At 34.1% G+C, this 13,943-nt stretch overlaps 1 protein-coding gene across 2 annotated transcripts in view; it reads right to left on the minus strand.

Annotated features, from left to right (window-relative positions):
• MAGI2 (membrane associated guanylate kinase, WW and PDZ domain containing 2) overlaps nucleotides 1–13,943 on the minus strand; it is a 1,245,024-nt gene that overhangs the window by 838,572 nt on the left and 392,509 nt on the right. The gene's annotated exons all lie outside the window — the stretch shown is intronic.

The raw sequence follows: 13,943 nt of genomic DNA on the forward strand, positions 1-13,943 counted from the left end.
TCACCTCTACCTCAATTCTCTTCCTCACTGGGTAAGAGTCCAGACGAGCTTCTCTCTTATGCCATCAGTCATTTTAACCTTTTTATTCTAATTTATTTTTCTTTATGACATCTTTTCATATTAGCTTCTAAGATCCTTGAGGAAATTAAAAAGCAAGGTCTCATTATTTGCAGATTTTTTCTCCCTATTCTCAGAACTCAGTATAGAAACTTGCACAAAGTGGGAACTTTACAAATATGTTTTGGGTATGCACTCTACACATTTTCCTCCTTAGTTCAAAGAATTCTTTGTAAACCTACTGCAGATTTGATTCAAAGGCAAATAGGTAAAGCAATGGACAATGAATGTAGGGTCATCTTTGAGCCCAATTGTGAGCAGTCAAAATGGCCTCTGGTTGCCTGGGGTTTCTCCATGGTCCTTCACCACCCATATAGTTCCTGCCCCCCTTCCTTATACCCTCCCCTTGCATATTCCCTTTGTCCTTCCTATCCAGGCTCACTCCTTCTCAAATATTGAGGGAAAAAAATCTTATTAAATAAAAATTAAAAAAAATATTTACATATAACGGACTAATAAAATTTAAAGCCTCTGTATGAGCCTCTGGTTTTTTTGTTTGTTTTTGTTTTTTTATGAAATGAGATTGGATATAAGGAAGTAAATACACCAACAAATGAGTAAACAACTTATTTTCCTCCCTGGTACTTATATTTTAAATAGAGAAAAAGGAATAATCTCTTTTTGTAATTTGAATAAATAGGAGGAAAAAAATATTTTTGGAGGGGTTTGACAAAAGGAGGGTGATTGGTTTTTTGTTTGTTTTGTTTGTTTTTAAAGATGTATGTATGTATGTATGTATGTATGTATGTATGTATATGTATGTATTTTAGAAAGATGGAGGGGGACAGGCAATGCTGAGAGCAGAGCCTGACTTGCGGCTGGATCTCAGGACCCTGAGATCCTGACCTGAGCTGAAATTAAGAGTCAGATGCTTAACCACTGAGCCACGCAGGCGCCCCAAAAGAAGGGTGATTGTTTTGCAAACCTGAGTGATATTCTGATTGTAGTTTCTAGTTAAGTAGTCAGGCAGTGAGAATAAGTGAGAGAAACCCAGCACTTAACCACTGTCTGCCTTCCCAATCTCCTTGTTATTGTACCACTAACAAAGACAACAACCTTGCACTAAATCTCATCCCTTAGACAGTGGTTTATAGGAAATAAATTGTATGCCCATGCACACTTCAAAGTGAGTTTTAACATGTCATATCTTTGTGTACAAAAGGTACAAAAATACCTTTCATTGTGGGAAGGACATTACAATAATGTAAAGATGGGTGAGATAGTCATTAGAAAACCCAGGCTCTGCTGTCTGGCTTCTAGCAAAGAGCTAAGTAGTCCTAGTTGGGTTACTTAAATCCTCTAGACCTTGGTTTCCCTACCTTTACTCCATGATTTTGAGTCTTCTCATGAAACTGATTCTGCAAAATCAGGATCCTATTCTAAATACTCTCTAATGTTTTTTCCAGCTCCATGGAAAATAAATCAATGGTAGTCCAGATATTAAGGATGCCTAAATTACAAATGCGTGGTTCACATTCATCGAGGAAGTTAGTGGTAAAATCAAGGTGAAAATGCAATTACCTTGAACTTCAATTCTCTATTTTGTCCATAAGATTCTAGCCCTAATATCAACCTAGTACCAGAGAAAGGGACAGAGTAAGGGTGAAGACTGTTGAATGGGGACAGAAACACAGGTAGGATTGGATTAAATGATTTCTTAACCTACCTTCACATGAAGGGAAACTGTGATTAAAAAATATATATTTTAGGGATATGTGGGTGTCTCAGTCCCTTTAGTGTCCAACTCTGGATTTTGGCTCAGGTCCTAGGATTGAGCCCTGCATGGAACTCCCTGCTCAGTGGGGAGTCTGTTTGTCTCCCTCTCCCTCTGGCCCTCCCCCTCTCGCACTTCTGTACGCGCGCTCACTCCCTCTCTCTGAAACAAATAAATAAATCTTTAAAAAAATATTAAATAACTTGAAAAATATAGATGGCCTATATTAATTAAATCAACATTAAATTTGTTTACACACCCCTTCTCCTTTCCCCAATTCTGAATATTATCCAGAAGGCCAAGGCATTATTTTCAAAAATCAAGTTTTCTGATGCGTTTAAATGACAAAGACATTCACAGGATTGTACTCATGTTAGTTTATAACCATTAACTGTAGCACACTGATAACTTCTGCTATACCTAAGAGTGCTAAAATTTTAGAAAAATGCTGAATTTACAAATTTGGCTAATTCTACTCATGGAACAGATTTCAAAAGTTCTAGAGTCAGAGATTTGCTTATTAAAATTAATTCTGAATTACATTGTACTTTTTCCTTCCTCACAAATATTCTTGGCATTCATATTTATTTCCACCTATTAATAATATATGCCATAGAATTTCCACATTTCAAAAAGTAAACACAGCAAATAGTTCCTTCCACTAACCTTAGTTAATAAAAGTGCCTGGAATTTTATGTGCTGCCTGAAACTCTAGAGAAAAATTATTTGAATGTACTTATGAGAGGCAGATGGGGCCTGTCACCCCACCTGCAGGAAAAATCCATCAACTGGACTATGACACAGAAAGCCCCTTTTAGAATATTAATTATGGAATCGTTTGACATGTGCAGTCATGAGGTTCCTTTTAGTTTTATTCAGATGCTAATTAGTAAAAATTCATGAACTAGAAATACCGTGTGAACTTGAAGATTCATTCCTTTAAAATTAAATAGGACTTTGGTTAATCAGTATTTACACACCCATGTTTATGTAACTGGCAAAGGAACATTTGGGACGGCCCTCTTGGGCTCTAATCATGAGTAAAGTTACTCGTACTCCCCAAGAATTTGAAATATTACCAATTCAATGAAATAGAAGCAAGGTGCTTAGCTAAGTACTCCATAAACAGAGACGTGTAGAATGATTAAACCAGAAAATGGGGTTTAATGCTTCTGCTTTACAGGTTATACATCAGAGTATTACCATTTAAAATTTATTTTTTTAGAAAACCTCTGCTCTAACAAGACATGTAGTTAGAAGAACAGCAATGGTCATTATTTCTACCGATAGAAAAATAAAATAAAGAGAAAGTTTAAAGACAGAATTAAAAATGAGATTCCTAAGCTTAATCAGAGATTCAGTGCATGTGCTGTCTTCCCATGTATAGGTCATGATTATCAGATGGTTCCTCTGATGTACAATGAAATGAAGATATACTATTACATGACCCAGAAATTAATAAATGTTAACAGTTTTCTTTTTAAAAAATAACAATGCTAATAAGCTCTTCCAGATGTTAAAAAGACATTCCCAACAGAATATAAAAGAATAATTTTATTAATACAGAATTTAATCGAAGCTAATTCTAAAACTTAAAATGTGTATTAAGTATAATGACAGTAGAAAATTGACTGAAGAGATAATATCTTAAGAACAAAATTTTAGATACAACTAAAAACAATATAGAAAATAAGAAAAGTTGGGAATAAGAAAAGTTAGAAACTAAGAAAAGCCAACATTTTGAAGTGGTGACAAAGCAGAAAACATTTTAAAACAGTGAATTTAAGATATTTTGGTGATAAGCTCATTACTTTAACATTGTAAGTTCATTCTTCTCATAATAGATTCTTATTTCAATTTACTATTAATAGATTATATTAATAATTGATAATTTACCATTGCTGCCACAACAAATTAGTAGAGACTTAGTGACTTAAACAACACCAATTTGTTTTTTTGTTGCCCTGAGAATTAGAAATCTGAAATCTCTTTCTCCTGGTTAAAGTCAGTGTCCACAGGCTGGTTTGTTCCAAGGATTTTCAGCTTTAAGTGACCACCTGGAGTTTTTACCCTGTGGCCCCTTTTCTCACCTTCAAAATGCATCACCGCAATTTCCACTTCCATAGTCATATAGGATTCTCTACCAATTCCTCCTGAGTCCCTTTTATAATCTAGGAAAAACTGCCCATCTCAAAATCTTTTTTTTCTCTATCTGAAGATCTTTTAATTTTTCTTTAACCATATCTGCAAGCCCCTTTTACACTACATAAGATAATGTATTCACAGGTTCTGGGGATTAGGACATGGGCATCTTTGAGTGGCCATTATGCAGCCTCCCACAAAGGTTAGGAACCAGAGCAGATCCTCCAACAGATGCTTACAAATTCAGAGGAAAATAAACTTAATTTATTAAGTGAATGTGCTTATCTAATTCTTAGGGCTTTCCTGTCAGAATAGGATAAATTCTTTGACATCAGGTTTTTTTTTTGTTTTAGGGTTTTTTTTTCTCCCCATTTCACCCATCCCCCCACCCGCCTTGCCTCTGGCAACCACCAGTTTGTTCTTTGATATCAGTTTTTTTTTATTATTATGTTATGTTAGTCACCATACAGTACATCATCAGCTTTTGATGTAGTGTTCCATGATTTATTGTTTTTGTATAAGTCTTTTCACCAGCTGAGTGCTTGGCACTGGCTAGTGTTCATTCTAATTGTTAGTTGAATATAATTGAAGCTTACTAATAAGTATGGGTCAGTGAAGAAAATGTTTTAAAGTTTATAGTATTCCATAGGAATTCCATTTTCGCAGACCAAAGTATCAGTCTCCAATAATGCAGAAAAGCAGAAGCAAACTACTCAATTTGGCTAATGCAGTTCAATAAATATCTCTTGCCTATCTATAAACTTAACACCCTGAAAAAAGTAAAGATCTCAAAACAATTCACTAAATGCAGCAAGCATGCTTGAAAGGGATGGCAGTGACTGCTTTTCTTCAGTGTTTTCTTTGATGAACTCGCAACCACTAAGTTAGCACAGGAATTAGTTCATTAGCCTCTATAGAAATAATGTTAATTAAAAATTTAAAAAAGCAAACAGCAGGTGCAGCTCTGACTTTCTCTTCATGAAACAAAGATGGTGAATTCAATGGGCTATTGATTAATGGGTTGAAACAAGATTAATATTTTCAAATGCCAGAGAGAAGCCCAAAATGGCATTAAGAGATCTGGAAACAATTATAAACATGAATTCATTGCACAGTACTTCAAAACATAAGAAGCACAAGCAAAATTGATTCATTACTTTTAATTCATTAATTATAATTGGGTATACTATCTGGACTTAATCATACATCTTTTTTTGGTTTCATACTACACATCATTTTCTCTCATGATTCTCAACATGCATTGGAATCCTCTTCATTATGTTTCCCTGATAACAGGCAATCCTAACAGGACAGCCAATCCAATCTTCTCTCCTGTTCTCATTTAAATACTTAAGATGTAAATAGTGGGGTTGAATGCTTTATCTGTGTAGTTAGTATGGAAATATAGAAATTTTCAATGGTAATTGAAGTTTATCATTACATATAATGTCACTGCAAACAAGAATCTCTATTTTGATGTTTCAGAGAATGAAAAAATATTGTTCTACATGCAGACAGCAGCAGAAGAAAAAATGATCATGAAGTATTTGTGCTATTAATGTTGAAGCAATGACTGATTAGGAGGCGGTAGGACCCTATAAGATAAAACCAAAGAAATAGAGCTATGACCCGCTTCAGAGATGTATAGTTTGGACTAGTCAGTCAGAATAAGATGGCCATAAATGAAGAGTGGCAGTCATTCTTTTAGGCAGCTGCAAAAGCAGAAGCCCAGACTTAGTGTAGATGTTTGTTGAGCCAATAATTGGATGTGATTGTGAACAAAGGGAGGGTGGCTACATTTAAGATATGCAGCAGACATTACCACTGTACATGTTTCTAATTCCCCTCTTCCTTCTAGCACTAAGCAAGACCCCAATTCCTTGAAGTTAGGTGCAGCAATATAATTGCTCTTGTCATTAAACTAGTTCGTGTAAGTGATATGTGCCATTTCTAGGAAAAAGTATTTAGGAATCAGTGTACAAATCTCCCTGTCCTCTTCCTCTTCTACCATGACAGGCAACACTGCAGATGGTGGGACTTCTCTGAACTCAAATTACACCCAGAGTGAGGTCCACATGGGGGATGCTGCCCCCAACAGAAACATGATGGGATGTAGAGTGAGTAAGCAATAAAGGACTGCTGCTTAAACTGCTGGGACCTGGGGATAGTTTGTCAGTCTCTGAGTAACTTCCCATAATCTTATGGATAAAGAAGGACTTGACGATTTGGATTCCCAATTCTTTTGGTGGCTTAGATTTTAGAAGATGTGGTAGAAAAAGCAAAAGATTAAGCAAGGAGAATTATCCTGGAACTACAGGGTCGTGGCTCTATGCTTGTAAACTATTACTTCAAAGCAAGAAAGCTATTGACCTTTTCTATCTTTTGCATTCTCAACTATGAATTAAGTTTTTAAAATTCAAAAGCTTAAGTTTTTCTATTTGTAAGTGCCTAATACGATCTATTTCAATAATTGTCTACACATTTTTATGCCATCCATTGAACATCACTTTTATGAAGGTATATTAATAGAGGCCTAACCACCACATTAACTAGTTGGATTTTAATTAATTTCTGTCAGGCCAAAGTACATAGTTTTAATTGAAAAGAATCCCTCTTCAGGTTGACTGAAGCTCCCCATGTATTTGTTTCAGTTTAAAGAGATACTTACACAATGATCATAATGAATAAATAAATACTGTTGCTAAAAATGGCTCTATTGGCTTATTTAAAACATACCTCTTGGGTAGAAACCACTCCAGAAGAAATACCAAAGAATTTTTTTTTAAGATTTTATTGATTCATTTGAGAGGAAGAGAGAGAGAGAGAGAGAGAGAGCCTGTGCATGAGGGGGGGAGGGGCACAGGGAGTAGGAGAAGCAGGCCCCCCACTGAGCAGGGAGCCCACTGCAGGGCTTGATTCCAGGACCCTGGGATCATGATCCAAGCCAAAGGCAAACGCTTAACCTACTGAACCACCCAGGCGACCCCCAAAGAATTTTTAAATATCAAATTATGTATCTGGATAGGAAAGGTTTTTTAATTGTTATATTACCACTGTTGTTTTTTAAAATCTGTATTGTGATGAATAGTCTTTTTTCATTTAATAAAGTTTTGTTAATGTACAAACTAACAAGTCTTAGTTGAATTTGCTTATAAAATTTGACTCTTTTCTTTCTTCCGGAGTGTATGATATTAGATTCAGTGACCACAATGCGAAAGGATTAACTTTGAACTTAAACGACTGAAAGCCTGAGGAGGGGAAAAGACACTATATACTTCTGTTCAATATACTATATACTTCTCTATATACTTCTGCTGAAGCAGAAGCAGAAGTAAAAAGATGAAAGGAAATGTATGACATTCCACAGATTTGGAGCATATACTCCTCTTTATGTTCATCTGAGAGCTATAACTGCAGGTAATAAATCAAGAGTAGGATAACCATACCAACTCCTAAAGATGATGTTTTATTATATGCTTTGGATGATAAATTGACATTAGAATTAGTACAGGAAGAGAAAGAACCACTAAATTAGCCATTGAATTAGTTATCTCTTTTTGCCCTTCACCAAGCCAAATGTATGTGAAATTTCAAGCAACAACATAACTATGAGAGACAAAGGTCATTGACTCTCTGTGAACTATAGAGTGCTGGTTGGTACAGAGGAGGCCATTAGCTTTGAGTTTATCTCAAATCCTCTCAGGTCTGGCTCTACATGTCATTGAGACATGTTATAATGTCCCCAAAATGCTCATTACTGCAACAACTACGTCCAAGATAAAAGAGGAACCCAGCTGGGCTGAACTTTCCTGGTCATATTAAAGCTGCCTTTTCTAGAGATAATTATTTTATACACTGATTTGCAAAATGAATATATATCAAGTCTTTACTTACGGATTCCCTCAGTTGAATAAAAGTTTATGTCTACATAATACCAAATGTTTGAATTGCATGAATATTAATTAAATATAATAGATAGAAGCTAAGTGAATTAAGCATTCAACAAAATAGGTGAAGAAAATGATAAAACTAAAGAAAAGAGAAAAGAATTTAGAATGAAAATAACAAAAATAAATTAGAAAATAGAAAAGTGACTATTAATAATTATTTATTGAATGCTTACTATTTGGCATTGTCCTAAGTAAGCATTTACCTAATAACTCATTTAATTATCATTAAATCTCAATGAAGTAATAATGGAAAATGACCCTCTCCACCACACACACTTATTCAAAGAACAAATGTAATTACAGAAAACTTTAAAATAATACGTAGAAAAAATATATATAAATTAAATTCACATATAAATTGAAGGATGAGAAATAAAATAACACATGCATTTTGGGCATTAAAATTATTTTCAACTGATATATTTGGAATGCTGATGTTAGATATTTTGATGCCAACAAAACTTAAAAAAATAGCAACAATATTAACACTATAGTCCATCCCTGATGATGAATCCTCATATACAAATTAAATTTCAAAAAAATATATACCTACACTATGATTGACAAACATATGGTGGAGAAACAGAGGCAGGTTTCTCACTGCCAGAGAAAGAAGTTACAAATAAGAAAAGGGAGAAGGCTAGCATGATTAAATGATGTTGGATTAGAATCAGAAGTATCAATAAGAACTCATGATTTTTAATATAGTTACAGATGGATAGCTAAAGAAATAAATAAATATAAATGTGTGAGTATTCATATACCTATTTCCTAGTTCAATGCACTAAGACAGCGTAGAGGCAGAGATGCCCAGCGACAATGAGCTCATCTCAGGTCTTGCTATCTATATACCACTCTCCAATAAAATAAACCAGGATTCCTTGGGGAAATGGTTGATACTGGTCCTGGCAATATTTCAGTCCTGGAATATATTTCAGTGCCAGAAAGTATGAAAATTCCCACCTGAAATGGATGGGGGACACGCTGAAAGGACAGAGGAGTTAACTTGAAGGATCTCCCTATGGCCAAATCTGGAACAATTTAAACAACAAAATAAAGAATGACCGTAATGGGTTATAAACCATTGAATAAAATAAATATCTGCTACCCCATACTAATACAAATAAATCATTAAACTAAAAAAAACTTAAAGGGGGAAACGGGACAGCTATTTTTTTTTCAGTAGAATTCTAATTAATAAATGTAGAAGAAATGACAGAAAGGAAAATCACCATTAGGCAAATTACTACAGTAATAATAGTTGTGTGGGAGAATTATTGAAAAATGTTAAAATTTGTGGGAAAAATATTTACATAAGATATTTGCATAGTCTCCAAACGTCTCTCCACAAGATACTTCTTAATTACAAAGAGAAAAACAGAAACTTTCCAGTAGGAAATCAAGAAGACATAACCTTAACAAAGTGATCAAATCACCGGTAATGAACCACACTGACATTAGTTTCTCCTGATATGATGGGCTAAGAATGGCACAATATTGCTTCATAATGTTCTTGCCAAACCTCAATCCAAAGGAAAGAAAAATCAAACCTAAATTGATGGATATTTCACAAAGTAACTGATCAATATTCTTCAAACGTATCAAGATCTTAACAGAAAAAGAAAGACAGGAATTGTTACAGACCAGAACAGACTGAGGAGGCATGAGAATTCAATGCAAAATGAAATTCTGGATTCATTCTCTTTTACTAGCTCTCTACAAGTTAATGACATTAAACTATTTTCATATTTGCCAAAGAGTTTTTCCTACTTTTCCTTCTGTTCATGTCTATGATAATTTTGACATATGCAAGTTTAATTTTTTCCTAATAAAATAGTCTATTTTCCCATTGACTTGCATTGTTTCTGTTTTGTTTTTTACATACAAATATCTTCACCATTTCTAGAGATTTGATATACACTAAGATTTTGATTTTTTTATGGTTATAGTTTTTTAGTGGAAAGATCTTTTTTATTTTATTTTATTTTATTTAAAAAATATTTTATCAATATATTTGAAAGAGAGAAAGAGAGTGAGAGGGAGAGAGAGACCACAAGAGGGGTGAAGGGCAGAGAGAGAAGACTCTCTGCTGAGCGGGAAGCCAGACGTGGGGCTTGATCCTGGCACTCCAGGATCATAACCCGAGCTGAAGGTAGATGCTTAACCGACTGAGCCACCCAGGTGCCCAAAGTTCATATAGTATATATAAACTAAAATACACTATACAAGTTTACATAGTGTATTAATGTTAATTTTCTCAAAAGTTTCAATAATTATATTCTATATGATGATACATTAGAAAATCTGGTAAAGGTACACAGGAACTCTCTGTAATGTACTTGCCCTTTCCTATGTCAAAATTATTTCAAAATAAAAAGTTAAAAGATAAAATGGCCAAATCAGATTTATTCAGAATGGTTGGGATAGTTTAATATGTGCAAACTAAAAAGAAAAAATGTGTCACCACAATAAGTCTAATAGAATAAACTGTTACAATTTCAATATATTCTGGAAGAATGATAGAGAATTTCATGTATTTTCATTATAAAAAATTCGTAGAAAAGCAGAAACCATAAATAATGTAATACCTAACAAAATATCTTCACAAAAATGAAGCAATATTAAAATCAGAAACAAAAAATAATACTCAGTTTTAACATTGTTGTTTTGAAAATATTCTGAAGACTGACCAAAACAATAATTTTTGAAACAAATCAGAAAGGAAGAGACCAAATTATTATTAAAGGCAATCTGCCTATATACCTAGAAAACCTAAGCAAATCCCTTAAATAAAAACAAAGCAAAGAAATCTTATTAACAAGAGAGTTCAATATAGTCACTGGACAAAGAGAAATTTATAAGTAAATACAAATAAATAAATTTTTCTATACTGGTAATATGAATTTACTAGATATGATGGATGAGAAATGATTTCATTCACAAGAATAACAGCAACATTCCTAGTAATAGTCATTTTGAATACTTGTAAGGACAATTTGGATAAAATTCCTTAGAAATACAAATATGATTAAGTAAAGTAAAATTGAAGTTTCTGTATGGAAATTCTATTATAAAGCTATAAATTCTTTCAAAAAATCTATAAATTGACCAAAATTTAAACAGGGTTTATTTTTTTAACCTGATAAAATTATTATAAATGTTATTTGAAAAGAGTCAAATATAAAAATATGAGTCTTCAATTAGTTAAGTGTGAGACTAATACAAGCATCTGATCAATGATCAATTCAACAAAGCAGAAAGCATCAAAATAGGTTATAGTGTGTATAACTTCTTATATGATGAGGGAACATTGAAAAAAGAATGGAAAAGAAAGAGATTTAGTAGTTGCAGTATGGCGCAGTAGTTATGAACATGATCTCTGGATCCCCAAACTGCCTGGAAAATCATCTTAACTCTGGGACTTGGGTAATCATGGATAAGTTACTTAACTCTGTGTTTCAAGTTCTTTATCAGTAAAACAGGGGACCAGTAATAGGATCAACTTCATAAGATTTTGGTGAGAACAGAGTTAACACATGTAAGACTACAAAAGTTCATGGCTGTACACAAAAAGTGTTCAATAAATGTTTACTATTTAGGGGCGCCTGGGTGGCACAGCGGTTAAGCGTCTGCCTTCGGCTCAGGGCGTGATCACGGCGTTGTGGGATCGAGCCCCACATCAGGCTCCTCCGCCATGAGCCTGTTTCTTCCTCTCCCACTCCCCCTGCTTGTGTTCCCTCTCTCGCTGGCTGTCTCTATCTCTGTCGAATAAATAAATAAAATCTTTAAAAATAAAAAAAAAATAAAATAAATAAATGTTTACTATCTAGCACAGTTTTAGAGAAATTGAATAGAATGATGTGGACAATAAAAACAAAGAATAAAGCCAATGTTTTCATGCATGAATATAAACTCTACATAGTTTAAACATCACACACAAAATATAGCCATAAAAATGTGAAAACTGTAAGTGAATATTAAATCTCTAGAGCTGGTGAAGACAGTTCTATGTACAAAAGAAGTCAAGAAGTGAAAAACTGATCATTTGCTTAAAGAAAAAATTTGCACTGTCAAAAATATCAAAATAGGTTTGTGCAAAGGCGAAGCTAGTAAAAACTCATGGTAAATAGGACAATTGGTTAATGTCATTAGCACATAAGGAGCTATTAAAAGAGAAGAATGAGATTTTATAAAATTTTCCATTCATGAGATACTGCATAATCATTAAAAATTATGTTTTTGAAAAACAATGATGTTAAAATTGTCACAATATAGTGTCATGGTAAAAAAAATCAGGATTCAGGATTAGTTCTATGATATCAATAATATGATATGCACTGTTTATGGTATGTATATGAATGATCTATATCTTTTTCTTTATATTTCTTAGAGTATCTTCCTCTCAGATTTTCTGTCATCGGGGGGGGGATATTAAAAGTGTACAAATAGATTAAATGCTAGGTGATTGGAACTGATGACAGAAAAGCTAGGTAGGAGGTAAAACCTGGTGAAGTCTAGACCAGGTTACTAGTCTTATATAAATAACTGACTCTAAAACTTATTGAATCCAGACTGGGAGGCTAAGATACCATTTAAAATTTCCCCACCAGCTTGTGATCTCTTTGTGCCATGTTTAGCCTTTATTAGCAATCAGGACACATAATTCAGGCCAATTCAAGAGAAACCTGCCCAGTACCCTCTGGGTGTTCTGTACCAGTTCTTAAGAAATTCAAAGATGGACAGGACACTGTTTCTGGCTTTACTGGGTTTACCTTTTAGTGGCCTGGAAGATGTGAAGATAAACACACACACACCACTAGAAAATAAAGTATGTTTTAAAAAGCTATAAACATTTCTGGAGATTAGAAGGAAGGAGAAAACCTATCGGTGTGTTTCATTCATGTGTGCAATAAGTATTTATTAAGCTTCAGATATATACTGGTTATTTTAGAAATAGACATCAGGGAAGGCTTCTTTGGAGGAGGTATCTCTTGAGATTCGCTGTGAAATATGGGTAGGATCTTTCCAGAAAGAGATGGGGCTGGTGGGACATTCTAATGAGAGGATCTATATGGAAATTTTGGCAACTATGATGAACAGTTTCATTTGCAAGAAGCAAAGGCTACACATAACAAAAAGAAAATGATAACATTGTAAAGGCTTATTGGGCTCATATTGTGAAAGGAGGTAAATGTGAGCCTGAGGCATTTGTTCTGAATTTGGTGAGCAATAATGGAGTCTTTCAATGTTGATGAGAAAGACATGTTTTTGAATAAAACGGATGTTTGTAATTCTGAGATAGAATCTATTGCTTCTGAAACTTTGTGCAATGGAAATCTCTCATTGGGTTATTTGAGATACAATATATATATTGTATATATATTATAATAATAAACAGTACCAAGTTTCTTGCATTTAGGAGAAGCTCAGAAAAGTTCCTCAGGATTCACTGCAGCTACAACATAAAACAAAGTGGCACAGTCACTGGTGGGTGGGAAGTGATAACAACAGACACACCATGCTGACAGGTAGCTCACAGGGAAGAGGATGAGCAGTTAATCAAAACACTATGTTGCCTGGAAGGCCACCAGGGAGAGCTATAGATGATAGCCATAGCAGTCACCCTGAGCTTCCAAGAGGAGAGGCTCCCTGTCATCTTTGAGAAAAGGAAAGGAAAAATCAAAGCCTAAATTGCTTCTACTACCTATGTGTGCCATGCCAAAGCACATCCGTGTATGTTTCTGTGCATATATATATGGATTTTCAAACATGACTCCTTCCTTCATTATTATAACAATAATATGTGTCACTTTAAAGTAAATAATTTTAACTACATTTACCTTTTTCCTGATTTCAAAAGTTCAGAATTTATGACAATTTGAATGAATTTAGAATGCTAAAGATTATTTTAAAGGCTCTGGTAGGGCTGACATTGGAGTTAAAATAATAATGTCTTTGTGGATTAAAAATTGCACAGTTGGGCGCCTGGATGTCTCAGTTGGTTAAGCGGATGACTTTGG

This window comes from Ursus arctos, unplaced genomic scaffold (genome assembly GCF_023065955.2).
Source record: "Ursus arctos isolate Adak ecotype North America unplaced genomic scaffold, UrsArc2.0 scaffold_3, whole genome shotgun sequence".
NCBI lineage: Eukaryota > Metazoa > Chordata > Mammalia > Carnivora > Ursidae > Ursus > Ursus arctos.